General features: G+C 40.6%; 2 long non-coding RNA genes across 2 annotated transcripts; both read right to left on the bottom strand.

Annotated features, from left to right (window-relative positions):
- Window positions 1–8,540: 8,540 nt before the first annotated feature.
- Window positions 8,541–9,792, bottom strand: LOC134929137 (uncharacterized). Its single transcript, XR_010178314.1, has 3 exons — window positions 9,762–9,792; window positions 8,811–8,897; window positions 8,541–8,622 (listed from the first exon to the last, which is right to left on the bottom strand). It is a non-coding gene; the product is annotated as an uncharacterized LOC134929137 (long non-coding RNA).
- Window positions 9,793–9,902: 110 nt separating this feature from the next.
- Window positions 9,903–12,028, bottom strand: LOC134929136 (uncharacterized). The gene is made up of 3 exons (XR_010178313.1): window positions 11,918–12,028; window positions 10,676–10,744; window positions 9,903–9,926 (listed from the first exon to the last, which is right to left on the bottom strand). It is a non-coding gene; the product is annotated as an uncharacterized LOC134929136 (long non-coding RNA).
- Window positions 12,029–15,256: the final 3,228 nt, after the last annotated feature.

Genomic DNA, 15,256 nt, shown 5'->3' with positions numbered 1-15,256 from the left:
ACAACATAATCCCAGACCTATTCCCAATCAGTCATTGATTACTCATCAGACATTGACTGTAGTGTTCAGAGAAATGTATAACAGTAATTTTAACAGGAAAAAAACAATGTATATATAATGAACACTGACCTAGTCAGTCAATGAAGGATGGAGATATCTTCTGAAAAGAGACATTACAAAGACAATCTAAACACTCTACTTCATATGGTCAAATAAATATGCTACAGTACATAAACAAAAGTAGCAAAATTCACATCAAGAATTAATCTAAATACTTGTCACATTACTGCAGTGTGGTATTTTGTATAACTATCCACAATATTAAGCACTGGCACTTTTTAATCCACATTGATAAAAAAAGCTAAAAGTGACAAAATACGGTAACAATATAATACATTAATGGGAGCTGCTTTACTTACATTGTTTCAGCACTAAAAATTGACATTTCTTAATTTATCAAAGATTGTTAACATGTTCATAGTAATGCAGTATGTTACGTATTTTCTGCTGAGGGTTTTCTCACCCCTGTGCTAAGGCCATTTTCCACCATTTTTACTCTTCACACTAATGGGTAGGATTTAGCAATCCTTAGAGAGAAATAAAGTAACCAATCGGCATCTCTTATTCCAAAAACTGTGTTAGAAAAATTACAGTTAGAAGGTGCAATCGGCCACTTCTCCGCTTTTTCTCTCTCCAAGGCTTAATACAGCGGCCCAAATGTATTAAAGCTTTAACAAGATATTAAGTGGAGATAGATAAAGAGTGATAAATAACAAGCCGATCAGCTCCTTACTGTAATTTTTGAAACACAGCCTGTGACATGGCATTTAGGAAGCTGATTGGCTGGTCATTTATCACTCTTTATCCTTCTCCACTTTATCTTTTGTCACATTTGACTCATCACATTTGCACCATCTTTCCATAAAACAAAATATCACACACATATTATACAGTACCCAAAACTTTTTCATTTTTAAGCAGACTTTGCATTTTCAGAAAGCATGATTATTCTATTTTCTTATTGATACATGTCAAATAAAATATAACTAAAATGGCCAAATAAGATTTTTTTAAATCAAGAAAGTAACCAAATATGAATGTGATTTTGACTTTTGTTAAAACTGCACATAATTTGTGGTACTTGCTTAAGCATCATTGTTTTCAACATATACAGGATTCTTCTGTTAAGTTGTCGCTATAAAATCTATACCTAGAAATTGTAATATTTGTTTTCTACACTTTTGCAGTCAAGTTAAATGCTCACTACACTGTTATATAGCACCTCAACAAGGATAACCATTTTTTTTTATTAGAAAAGCTACAGTACAGATGTAGCCACCTTTATCTTGAGTGGCTGCGGCGTTTGTCCCGTTCGACCATACGCAGCGTACTGGGGCGTAGCGAGGCGCGCCTAGTCACAGAGAGGCTATCTAATCGCACGGAGACAGACATTTGACGTTTGGCGTTACCTTTACGTGTAATACCTGCGATCAGCCACCAGATGTCGCTTTTTACAATCACCACTGCGCATGCGTGTGGTCTCCCGTAAAATACAATACTGAAATACATAATAAGGACTACTTTACTAAGGCGTCTCATTACGCTGCATACAGTAAATACTGTACTCATTACGCTGCATTATTTAATACAGTACTGTATATACGACACCGACGCAAATAGTACAGCATACAGTATATGATCCATCTACAATACTTTATGAATACTGTATGTGAGCGTCCAAGTCCCGCAGACAAAACATACAGTACTGTAAAACCAGTAGTGTACACTGTCGCAAATGGATGTGTGTTACAAGTTCACTATTGCCTCTCAAGATTAGGAATTTTGTACAGTATGTTATCGTCCTAATCCCGTAGCCATTACAGCATAATCAAAACCAACGGATTTATACATTTGTCTGCGGCGAAGTGGTGAAGTGTTTCGCTTCCTATACTCAGAGTCCAGGGTTCGATTCCTTAAGTACGAATGCATGTTAGTTTTTTTCAGACACTTTATTATTTTTTTTATTCACATACTGTAAACCAGGGCATACAGTAGCTGCATGAGCGGTTCTATGCGATCGAGTCCGGTGTACCATAATGTGCAGGTTCTATGCAGGTTAAGGTTCTATGCTCCGTACAGTACACATACAATTCTGTAGCTGGGCAGACTGAATAGAAATGGCTACCACCTATGACTCCTTGCCCCACAGAGGCCCTAGGCTACGGAGCAAGTAATAGTCCAGATTGTACAGACTATGGGGCAATGCTGAAGGAGCGTCACAATCCCCTAGCTAAAATACACAGTATGCATATTATGGTACACCGGACTCGATCACATACTGTAGCACACTGGCAAAATGGCCGCCGCCCCTGAACCCTTGTGCAGGTTATGGGGCAATGCTGAAGGAGCGTCACAATCCCCTAGCCAAAAATACACAGGGGAGATAGGGATAAGCTACTGTAGGATTGCATACAGTATTACGGTACACCGGACTCAATCGCATAGCACACTGTCAAAACGACCACTACCCATGAACCCCCACCTCCTGAACCCCCACCTCGTGGCAGGCAGCAGTTGGGTATGGAATGAGAAATGGCATAAGCTGTGCAGGCTACGGGGTGATGCTGAAGGAGCGTCACAATCCCCTAGCCAAAAATACACAGGGGAGATAGGGATAAGCTACTGTAGGATTGCATACAGTATTACGGTACACCGGACTCAATCGCATAGCACACTGTCAAAACGACCACTACCCATGAACCCCCACCTCCTGAACCCCCACCTCGTGGCAGGCAGCAGTTGGGTATGGAATGAGAAATGGCATAAGCTGTGCAGGCTACGGGGCGATGCTGAAGGAGCGTCACAATCCCCTAGCCAAAATACACAGAGATAAGCGAGGTCTATGCACATTACAGTACGTTACACCGGGCTCGGTCGCATAGCAAACTGACAAAACACAAGTTTTACAGTACATACAGTAAAGCAGGCCAAAGCTGCAGGAGAGTTTCTACTGTAAAGGTTCTATGCACCGTACGGTAATGTACACATACCTGTACAATTCTATAGCAGGGCAGACTCAATTGAAATGGCTACCGCCTGTGACTCCTAGCTCCTAGGAGGCACTCAGCTATGGAGCAAATAACAGCACAGATTTTGCAGGCTACGGGGCAATGCTGAAGGAGCGTCACAATCCCCTAGCTACAATACACAGGGGTGATAGAGATAATCGAGTGGCTGGAGGGGGGTCCCCTTGATTTAAGGGGCCCCCACTCCTCCAGGGTACTCCGGCCAGGTGTGACTAGTTGGGTATTTAATTCCATGGCCGCAGGGACCGGTATAAAAGTCTCCCCCGGCTGTGCATTATCTGTCCAGCTAGTGGAGCCCAGTGCTGATTCAAAAAATATGGGGAACCCCTACGCTTTTTTGTCCCCCTTATTTTTTGCACCAGGACCAGGCGCAGAGCCCGGTGCTGGTTCTAAAAAGATGGGGGATCCCGTGTCCATTTTTTCCGTATTCCTGCCGGAATTCGACTGCAATTGCATATACAGTACTGTACCCCTTAATGTCACTGCTTACAGTATACAGTATTTAGACATGAGCTTGTGTACAGTATCTGTCATGAGGTGCTTTTTTCACTGACACTATAACTTTTTTCTATTGTAATATACTGTACAGAGGCGGCAAACTAGCCAAACGGGAATAATCAGCTTCTGCAGAATAAAATGAGATGCTACAGTACATGCCTATATTCTGTGAGTGACTGCGGCTCTATGAAATTAAATCAGAAAATTTAAATATGAAATGCATTACTAATGTGTGGCATTACTGTACTGTATGTGTATAAGGTGTACTACAATATTTTCTGGTGTAACATAAGGAAAGGGCACTACTGCATGGTCTAATGCAGTGGTTCTCAAACTTGGTCCTCAGGACCCCACACAGTGCATGTTTTGCAGGTAAACCAGCAAGTGCACAGATGTATTCATTACTAACTGACACATTTTAGAAGGTCCATACAGTAGGTGGAGCTAATTTTTTCACTTGTGATTCTGTGAGACCTGCAAAACCTGCACTGTGTGGGGTCCTGAGGACTGAGTTTGAGAACCTGTGGTCTAATGTAAATAAAGATGAATGTGGTGGGGTGTAATGTGAATAAGGGGCATTACTGTTAGGAGTAATGTGGTACTATGATATGATGTCATGAGAAAAGGAGACACTACTGCATGATATAATGTGAATAAAGTTGCAGTACTGTGTTGTGTCATTTCATCTTCGGGTATTATTGTGTTACCATGCCCCTTCCCAGCAAGAACATACTGTACACTGTTTTGGGCTGGCACTAAATGTGCACATTGTTCTTATTTAGATTATAGGGGGTAGGAGCGCCAAAATGGGTGATGGTGCTGGGAAAGGGGTGCAGGGTTAGAGGCGGAACTACGTAGCATCTGTGCAAGAGGGCATCAGCCAAAATCTAGCCTAGGGCATCATGTTGGTCAGGTTTGGCTCTGATAATACTGTATACTGTACTCTTACTGTACTTTGCATTCAATACAGATACTGTTTGCACACAGGTTTTACATGAATCATTGGCAATGCTGCAGGAGTGTCTCATTAGGCAATCTAAAATATACCACGACTATGGGTGGGGATACAGTAGGGAAGTTCTGTCACCATAAGCTGTCTGCTGTGTATAGCATATTTCCATCTGAGATGCATTTGTGTGTTTGTAATAAGAAAAAAACATTTTACTGTACATTTAGTGGATACAGTATTTCTCCCCCATAATGACGTATCATACTGTACAGGTACCCTCATGTACTGTACCGTACCATACTGTAAAATTGAATATTTATTGGAAAAACATCAATATTAATGTAAAAATAAAGTATTACAACATCCGATTCCATGTACTGCACTGATCAAAATGTACAGTACTCTTATTCAGGACTTATAAAACTGAAAATAACTGTTCATACACATCAATAACATTACTACTGTATAATATTCTACATTAGTTTATGCAATAATCAGACAAAGGCAATTTTATCTTTTTTTTTAATAATGCACCAATTTAAAATTTTAAACAGAAAATACAGTACAGAACTACATATTTGTGGCTTGACCATTTCTTTCGACTACAACAGGTAATACTTTATACAGGTGATTTATATAATTATTACAATGTTCAGGTGTGAGTACTTCTAGCCAAAATTTCTTTATCCCATCCACCAGTTGCTGTTTTGTTGTTGGCTTTGCAACACTCCTAACGTACCTCTTCAATTGAGCCCACACTAATTCGATTGGGTTCATGTCTGGTGATCTATATAAAAATAAAAAAAAAGCGTATAGAAAAAATTAATTACATTACAGTAAATAGAGAAAATTAAACATACAATATTGTACTGTTTATTAAACAAAATTTTTTTTTACAGTACTAGAGTGCTATCCAAAATTTTACTTGTACACTGTTGAAAGAATACTCACTCTGGTGGTGTGCGTTCCCAATTCATACCTTTCTCTTCCATAAATTTGGCTGAGGCGGAGTGTTTAGGATCATTGTCTTGGAATATCCTATGGTGAGTTGGGTAATATTTATTCACAAATGGCACCATACATTCCTCTACTATTGTTTCTTGGAAAAATTTCTTATCCATGATTCCTACAGAAATCAAAAAATGTTGTTCATTAATAAGCAACTCCTTTTATTGTGCAGTTACACGTACTCTACAGTACAACATGTATTTTTACAGAACACAGGCACAGAATAAAGTATAGTACTGTACCTTCGAAAAATAATAGGGGACCAGCTCCTAATCGTGATATGCCTCCCCATACATGGACTTTCAATGGATGCTTTGGGCGTGGTTTTAAAGAGATATGGTTACGTTTCCTGAATGACATTCTGGAGAACCGCTCAAGGGCAACAGACGATTCATCTGTGAAAATGACATCATCAAATGTTTCACCACTCTCAATCCTTCGCCGTGCCTGTTCCACTCTCTTTTCTTTATTCACATCTCTTATCATTGGAGATATCCTGTGAAGAGCCAAAAATAATGAAATCAGATACAGTTATGAAATTACAGATTTACAGATTACTGTATATACAGTAGACTGTATGTGCAGTATGCTGTATTATATACCTACTGTATACATTAAACTGTACATACAGTACATTAAGTTACATACAGAGTAATATATATATACATACTGTACATACACACAAACACACACACACAGTATACAGTATGTAATCATCACAATAAGCCGGCAATGCTTCATTGCTGTCTCTGAGTGCCTATACAGTAGGTATCTCTTTTGGGATAGAATATATACAGTATATACACACACACATACTGTATATAGTATAAAGTACACACTCTGTATAATGATTTATGGCATTATTATATCACGTATCAAGGGATTATTAACAGTGCATTTACTGGAGGACCGCAGAGGAGGCCTGGAGGACCGCAGAGGAGGCCTGGACGACCGCAGAGGAGGCCTGGAGTACCGCAGAGGGCTGGACGACCGCAGAGGCCTGGATTCAAGTGTGCTGTTGCCAGGAACACCAATGATGACCAGCACACCTGCTCACAGGCCACTTCTCAATACATTCGGAGGCTCTCTGAACAATATTGCCCTGGCTGTCATCTCAACTTCCCTGGACGACCATCTGTACAGAGCTTCAAATGGACATATTCAGAAATATGCATATTCTCTGTTCCAGCACCATGTACGGTACGACAAATACTTGACGTGGGCCAATCGTGTGAACTTTGATGGTTCCAAGGGCAAACTTCCGCTGCCCAAAAATCTGGTACATGACATCATGGCTAGGTGTGAACGCCGCGTGAGGATTGGTGATCCAGAAAAGAGGAAGATAAGGGATACCATAAACGCTGTGCTGAGAACGAAGAGGAAAATGACTTGGAAGCTCGACTATGATGAAACCAGATCATTACCTACCTCCTAGCTTCAGCACATCAGCTTCACACAGCTGAAGCTAAAAAATTGTGTCAATGTACCTGTATGACCTGTACATTTTCTGGGGCTGCATGCACTGTGCTGAATCCACTTGGAGCAGCTCGGTTACTCAAAGGGGAGTGCATGAACTTGGCTCACCACATTCCTGGTAATGTAAGGGCCTGGTACAAGTTGCCCCTTTTATTCCTGTTGATTTTTTGGGCGCTGCTGTATCTATCCAGTAGCAGCCGAGTCCATTGTGCTGTGTCCATCTGGGGCCTTGGGCTGCGTTTCCATCCAGGGGCTGCTGTTGTCAGTCCTCTATTCTGGTGTCCGTATGCGACAGTGTTAAAAAGCAAAAGACAAAAACGAAAAATAATTCAAAAAAGCAAAACCTAAAAATAAAGTACAAAAACCATCACCCCGCACCACCACCACAAAAAAATAAATTATAAAAATGTTAAAGTTGATATTGTTACTGTATTTGTGCTGTTACCTTTTGATTAAAGTACCGTACAGTATGTGTGATGTTGGCTTTCTTATTACAATACAGTACAGTATGTGTGATGTTACATGTTCCAAATGATTTTGTCCGTAAATAAAGTGTTTCTTAAAATAAACATGACGTGGTTTCCAATGTTTGTATTCCCAACTTCCTGTACTGTATAAATTAGTACTACTGTATGATGGGAATTCAATTAAGAGTGGTATACTGTATGTAAAACAACTTGGTTAGGCATCTTGCATTTCATATTTTAATAAAAACCACAGGAAACTTCTATTTTTAAAAGTTTATTGAAGAAAAAAAAGGTGTTTTTTTTAAATAAAGTTTGAAAGTTAATTAAAACAAAAAAGTAGTTTGTTCTTCGTTACATTCTTTTCTTGTGTATATAGATATCTGTGGAAAAAAAAAAAAAAAGTATTAAAGTAAAGACACTCATGTTCATTTGTTTTCCAAGAAAATTTGTGGAACCACACAGCCCAGCAATAAGTCATGCTGGGCTGTGTGGTTCCACAAAAGGCATGCGGTCCAAAGTGAAATAGTGGTGTCAGTGGTCAGCACTTTGACACGCTAACATTTGTGGAACCACACAGCCCAGCAATAAGTCATGCTGGGCTGTGTGGTTCCACAAAAGGCATGCGGTCCAAAGTGAAATAGTGGTGTCAGTGGTCAGCACTTTGACACACTAACATTTGTGGAACCACACAGCAATGGCTGACACACATAAAATGCCTGACACACACAAAATGCCTGACACACACAAAATGCCTGACACACACATGCTGGAGGGAAAACACATGTTTGCCAAACAGTCGACAGCACATGTCGGCAAGATGGCCGACCAAACTTGCTCCAAATCACCCCAAACTGGCCAGAAAGCACGCCAGCACACTCAGGAGGTACACCACAGCTAAATTACGAGAGAATTTCATTACAAACAGCCAGATCTTGCAGATTATCTGCCAGATAATTGTATGGTGTACAGTATGCCTATCTTATACAGTAGAAAAAGATACTATACAATGGAGTACAATAACAAACATTTATTAAAAAAAAAAAAAAAATTTAAAATGATCTTAATAACAAATTAAAAAAGTGGTCCACTAAGAGGTGGACCACCACCCGCAGGAGCAGAACGGCACGCTGCAACTGTTCTGTGGGAAAAAAAGGACAGTATTACAAAACAAATACTGAATACTTTACAGTGTAGTAATGGCAATACAGTACTTTACTCTATATTAGACAATCTTGTTATTTACAATGTACAGTACTGTATTGTCAGTACAGTAAATCAAACACTACTGTATGCTGTCGAGGTAATTTAAACATTGCTTTAGTTTACCTCTTGTATAAGTGGGCTGCTGCCTGCCCGCTTCTGGGCCAGCCCACCTATCTTGCCCCTGTCTGGGGCCCCCATAAATCATTGGCACTATATTGGAGAAAAAAAAACATTTAGTCACATTCAAATACTATACAATTATTACTGTATACTGTAGGTACAGTATTATACTGTATTGCTGGTATTCAAAATATAAAGTACTGTACAAGAGTTTAGCTTCAATAGGTCATAAACAAATTGTCAAAGGAATAAAACACCACAGTACAAATACTGTAGACATTTACTGTATGTATTAGCAGTCATGACATTTCATGACCGCTTCAGAAAAAAGAGGGTTACAGTACTGTAGGTGGTGTTGTAGGGAGTACTATCAATAATAGTGGACTGTACTCAGAGCCAGCCATAAATAATATGATTCCCTAGTCAAGTTTTTGGATGCTGCCCCCTTGCACAGACGCTATTTCCGCCTCTGATCCTGTACCCCTTTCCCAGCACCATCACCCCTCAACCATAGCAGTCCTCATTTTGGTGCTCCTCCAACCTACTGTATGTTTAAAATAGCAACAGTGTGCACATTCGGTGTGCATCCCAAAACGGTGCATGTTCTTGCTGGGAAGGGGCATGGCCACACAGTAATTCCCCAATCTGAAATGACGCCACACAGTACTGCAACTTTATTCACAACATATCATGCAATAGTGTCTCTTATTCTCGTTATGCTTGCTTCGCTCGCCATGCGGTGGGCACGGTGCCTCGCTACGCTCTGCACACTATTATATCAGTAGTCAGGAAAGGCAGCATGCATTTGTTGAGTGAAGAGGGTGAAAAAAGAGAGAAAGTACAGTATGTACTGTAAGGTTATGTCAGAGGGTGTGAAGATGATCAGCTCAGTGTTATACATGTTACAGTAAGTTAGAATACAGTACAGTGCATTATGTATTTATATTTTATTACCAGGTGTCTCCTCCACTGGTTGGCGACGGACTGTAAAAAGATAAAATACAGTTAGTCATATCAGTTTGACTTAAAATAATGTTGGAGAAAAAAAATACTGTAATTACAGTACCAACTATTGCTACTGTACAGTATATTTACCAAAAATGTATTCTGGCTCGTCGTCTGTGGGTAAAAGAGAAGAATATTATAAGATACAGTATACAGTAAAAAGTATAGTAATAGTACACTAGTGTCCAGGCCCAGTGTCAGGTGGGTAAAAAAAGGTATGCTTGTGACAGGCATGGTGATTCCAAGGGACCCCACCGAGACCATCAGAAAATTTGTGAGTGACCCGTATGCCGGTGATTATGACTAGAATAAGGTAGCAACTCTTTTTTCTTTTGAATTATGTATACTGTACAGTACTGTATGTGCATATTGTACAGTACACTTAAAATATTTAGCAGTTACTGTAGTGGTAATTTTTGGGATGACAGTATTAGCATACTGTAAGCATCCAACTGAGGCCCCCAAACAGATGCCGCCACTAGGTACAGTACGTGCCTCTCGTGCCTAATGGGAAATTCATCACTGACAGTATCTAGAGAGATGAATGGAGAGACAGTGACAAGGGGTGAGAGAGAGAGAGAGAGAGAGAGAGAAATTGAGTAAGATGGGTGTTTTTTTTAGAACAGGATGTTGTCCATACAGTAGCAACCAATCAAATATTACCTACTGTACTGTATTATCGTCTGTAAGTGTAACTAGATACTGTAAATGTTAATGTGGGATGTGATCAGTTGCTACTGTATGGGCAATATCACCAGTTCAAACAAAAACAATTTTCATCCGATTTCTACGCATTTGCCAGAAAAATCTGATGAAAAGTGCTACTCTGATGGCATCAGATCAATGTCAGTAATAATTCTTACCACTAAATGCAGCAGCATCATCATCATCATCATCCTCCTCCTCCTCCGTGGCCTGTTCCAGTGTAGGGCCTGTGAAAAAAAACATTAATGTGAAAAAAAAAGGTTCATTCCAGGAAATACACATACCCTCCAACATGACCCGCCCCACTAGGTACAAAATGCTCTGGTTCTGGACTTCCCTCTTAATTTATTATTGCCATCACCTGTGAAGAAACAGCTTTCTTATCATATAACTAGTTCAACACAGGTGATGGAAATCATAAATTAAGAGGGAAGTCTAGAAACAGAGCAGTGCGGCGGGTCATGTTGGAGGGTCTGCATACAGAAACATAGAATTTGATGACAAATACTGTAAGAACCACTTTGCCCATCTAATCTGCCTCTTTTTTTTAACCTTTTTTTTACATCAAACCTTATTTGATCCTTATTTCTTTGTAAGGATATCCTTATGTATGTCTCTTCCATGCATGTTTAAATACTGTAGCTCTACTGTTTTAGGCTCTATCACCTCTGATGGGAGGCTATTCCACTTGTCCACTGCACTTTCTGTGAAGTAATTTTTCTTAAAATTCCCCCTGAACCTCGCCCCCCTCCAGTCTCCGTGCACATCCTCGTGTCCTATTGCTTGCAGTGTCTTCATTAGGAGAATGTTTCCCTCCTGGACTTTATTAAAACTAGAGATGTGCACCGGAAATTTTTCGGGTTTTGTGTTTTGCTTTTGGATTCGGACTTGTTTTGGATCCTGGTGCTTTTTTTCAAAAACCTCTCAAAAACAGCTTAAATCGTAGAATTTGGGGGTATTTTTGATCCTACTGTATAGTGTTATTAACCTCAATGACCATAATTTCCACTCATTTCCAGTCTATTCTGAACACCTCACAATATTATTTGTAGTCCTAAAATTTTCACCGAGGTCACTGGATGACTAAGCTAAGCGACCCAAGTGGCCGGCACAAACACCTGGCCCATTTAGGAGTGGCAGTGCAGTGGCAGACAGGATGTCACTTATAACAATTTTCCCCAAACATCACATGATGCAAAGATAAATAAATAAAAAAAGAGGTGCAAGATGGAATTGTGATTGGGCCCTCCCAACCACCCTTATGTTATATAAACAGGGTCTGCCACACGACTGTGGCTGAAATGACTGGTTGGTTTGGGCCCCCACCAAAAAAAGAAGCAATCAATCTCTCCTTGCTCAAACTGGCTCTACAGAGGCAAGATGTACCGGACTGGACTTACTTAATGGGTGCAGTGAGGTGATGGACATAGAGTCCTGGTCCTCCTCCTCCGCCACCGCCTGTGACAGTGTAGGGCCTGTGAAAGCAAAAATTCCATGAAATATACTTTTGTATTCTGTGTTGAATACAGTAAAGCAAAAATTCAGTCAGGAATTGGAGGAGGAGAGTAGATTTCGCACACAGAGACGAGAATGTCGAGGCCAGAATCAGGGGGTAGTGGAGGAGGGTTAGGATACCGTACCTCACCCTGTTGGGATTGCTGCAATCAGGATGCCACTGTCGGTCACCTGACCGCTATAATCCTGACTGCTGGTCACGCAAACCCAACCCATTGGTTTAACACAATGTACAGTACAGTACAATATTGCAGTTTACTTACCAAGTTGGGGAGAGGGTTTTTTATCTTCATCCTCACTGTCAATAATTACTGAGTTGAAAATAAAAAAATATTATAAACAAAATACAGTAGAGTACAGTTACTACAAAATTGCACAGTAGTACAGTGCTACAGGAGGCAGAGATATATTCATAATACAGTAGGAGCAGAATGACTGTCCAGTGGTAGGGGACATACAGTACTGTATTTAAAAGACCTGCTGTCTGGATCCCGACATTCAGAATGCAGAGTGTGGATTCAGAGTATGATTGGAGGGTTAGGCTAGTGGAGGGTGGGTAGGATGCACAATTTTGGGCACCATAATACAAAATGGATATCGTGGAACTACAAAAGGTTTAGAGGCGGGCGACCAAAGTGATGAAGTGGATTGAGAAGATGGAATACAAGGAAAGGCAGGCTAGGCATGTTTACATTGGAAAAGAGGAGATTAAGAGGGGACATGATTAACCTTTACAAATATACTGTATACAGTAAGGGGACAATACACAGGAACTGTTTTTGATAAGATGGACACAGAGGACACGTGCACAGTAACTCTTGTTGAAGTAGAGGCGATTTCGCACAGAGGCGAAAAGGGGTCTTCACAGTGAGGGAAATACTGTACAGTACATGTTTGGAATTCCCTGCCTGAAAAGTAATAAAAGTGGACTTGGTCAATACTTTTAAGAATGGGCTTGAGAAAATCCTACTGTACTTACTATAATCTGGCTCCTCTTCCTCCCCCGACTCAATGTAAATGAGCTCCTCCTCCGCCTCTGTATCAATTACGAGGCGGTCTGTGTGTAAAAGATGACAAGTATTGTAAAATACAAAAATTACAGTAATACTGTAGGAAACTAGTGTGTCTGTAACAAAAAGTAATTATTACCACTTCCGGAGCTCTCGGATGGTGTCGGCGGTGGTGGTGGTGGTGTTGGTACTGTGGGAAAAAAAATAACAGTACTGTAAGTGAAGCTGTCAATTGGAAACATGTACTGTACAGTATCCAGGACACATGTATAGTAGTGTAACGATGACAGTCACACCAGAATTCTCGTTACACAATACCTGGCAGCGCAGCAGGTGGTGGTGGTGGTGTTGGTACTGTGGGAAAAAAAATAACAGTACTGTAAGTGAAGCTGTCAATTGGAAACATGTACTGTACAGTATCCAGGACACATGTACAGTAGTGTAACAACGATGACAGTAGCACCATAATTCTCGTTACACAATACCTGGCAGCGCAGCAGGTGGTGGTGGTGGTGGTGGTGGTGGTACTGTGGGAAAAAAAATAACAGTACTGTAAGTGAAGCTGTCAATTGGAAACATGTACTGTACAGTATCCAGGACACATGTACAGTAGTGTAACAACGATGACAGTAGCACCAGAATTCTCGTTACACAATACCTGGCAGCGCAGCAGGTGGTGGTGGTGGTGGTGGTGGTGTTGGTACTGTGGGAAAAAAAATAACAGTACTGTAAGTGAAGCTGTCAATTGGAAACATGTACTGTACAGTATCCAGGACACATGTACAGTAGTGTAACGATGACAGTCACACCAGAATTCTCGTTACACAATACCTGGCAGCGCAGCTGGTGGTGGTGGTGGTGGTGGTGGTGTTGGTACTGTGGGAAAAAAAATAACAGTACTGTAAGTGAAGCTGTCAATTGTAAACATGTACTGTACAGTATCCAGGACACATGTACAGTAGTGTAACGATGACAGTCACACCAGAATTCTCGTTACACAATACCTGGCAGCGCAGCAGGTGGTGGTGGTGGTGGTGGTGGTGTTGGTACTGTGGGAAAAAAAATAACAGTACTGTAAGTGAAGCTGTCAATTGGAAACATGTACTGTACAGTATCCAGGACACATGTACAGTAGTGTAACAACGATGACAGTAGCACCAGAATTCTCGTTACACAATACCTGGCAGCGCAGCAGGTGGTGGTGGTGGTGGTGGTGGTGGTGGTGGTGGTGGTACTGTGGGAAAAAAAATAACAGTACTGTAAGTGAAGCTGTCAATTTGAAACATGTACTGTACAGTATCCAGGACCAAAAAGGGGTCCGGCCAATAAACAATCTGCATCAGAGAAGCAAGATACAGTATGCTTAAAGTATACAGTACTATATACTAGATCGCCAACAAACGTAAATTAACAAACAACTATCACTGGAATTTACCATCCTCATCCCGTAGCGAAGCACGGGTATTCAGCTATCTACAATGTTATTTATACTTTGTGTTTAATATTTACATTTAGTTTTGTAAACAGACATTCTTAACATTAACGGATTGCAGCGAGTTATCTGTGATGGTCAGGACAGGGGGTTGGGACTATAGAAATCACTATGTACTGTACACTACTGTATTTGACAATACTTACCAGCTTGGCGGCACCTGTCCCGCCTCCTGTGACGTCGTGCTACCAGCCCTGTAAAAATATATATATACACAGTATAATGGCAGCATACTGTACAGCCAATGAAATTCAACATTGACAGCATCTTTATGACATCACAATAAATGGAATTGTTCATTCTAGTACCCTGCACCTAATCACTCAGGAGGGCATAGTGTACTGTACTGTCTTCAAAACTTAAGGGGCACATTTCTAAATGTGACATACAGTACACTTACAGTATCGCTACAGTACAGTAGGTCCAGGGTATTAGACAGAACACTACCTTTATAGACATTGTAACACACATAAGCATTGCCCTTATAAACATTATGACACACATCAGCATGCAGCCCTCCCACCCTTAACCATCTCAGTACTGTTCATTACATTACAAATTGATTTCATGACAGATGATGCAGTACTCACCTGAATTCATCTTATTCACGTCATGTCACAGTAGTGCAGTTTATTCACGTCACAGTACTGTCCTTGATTCACGTTGTGTCACACAGTAGAGCACCGTATTCACGTCACAGTACTGTCCTTGATTCACGTTGT

This window comes from Pseudophryne corroboree, chromosome 5 (assembly GCF_028390025.1).
Source record: "Pseudophryne corroboree isolate aPseCor3 chromosome 5, aPseCor3.hap2, whole genome shotgun sequence".
Taxonomy (NCBI): domain Eukaryota; kingdom Metazoa; phylum Chordata; class Amphibia; order Anura; family Myobatrachidae; genus Pseudophryne; species Pseudophryne corroboree.
The sequence above is the reverse complement of the archived record's forward strand: the minus strand, read 5'-3'. Positions and strand labels throughout refer to the sequence as shown.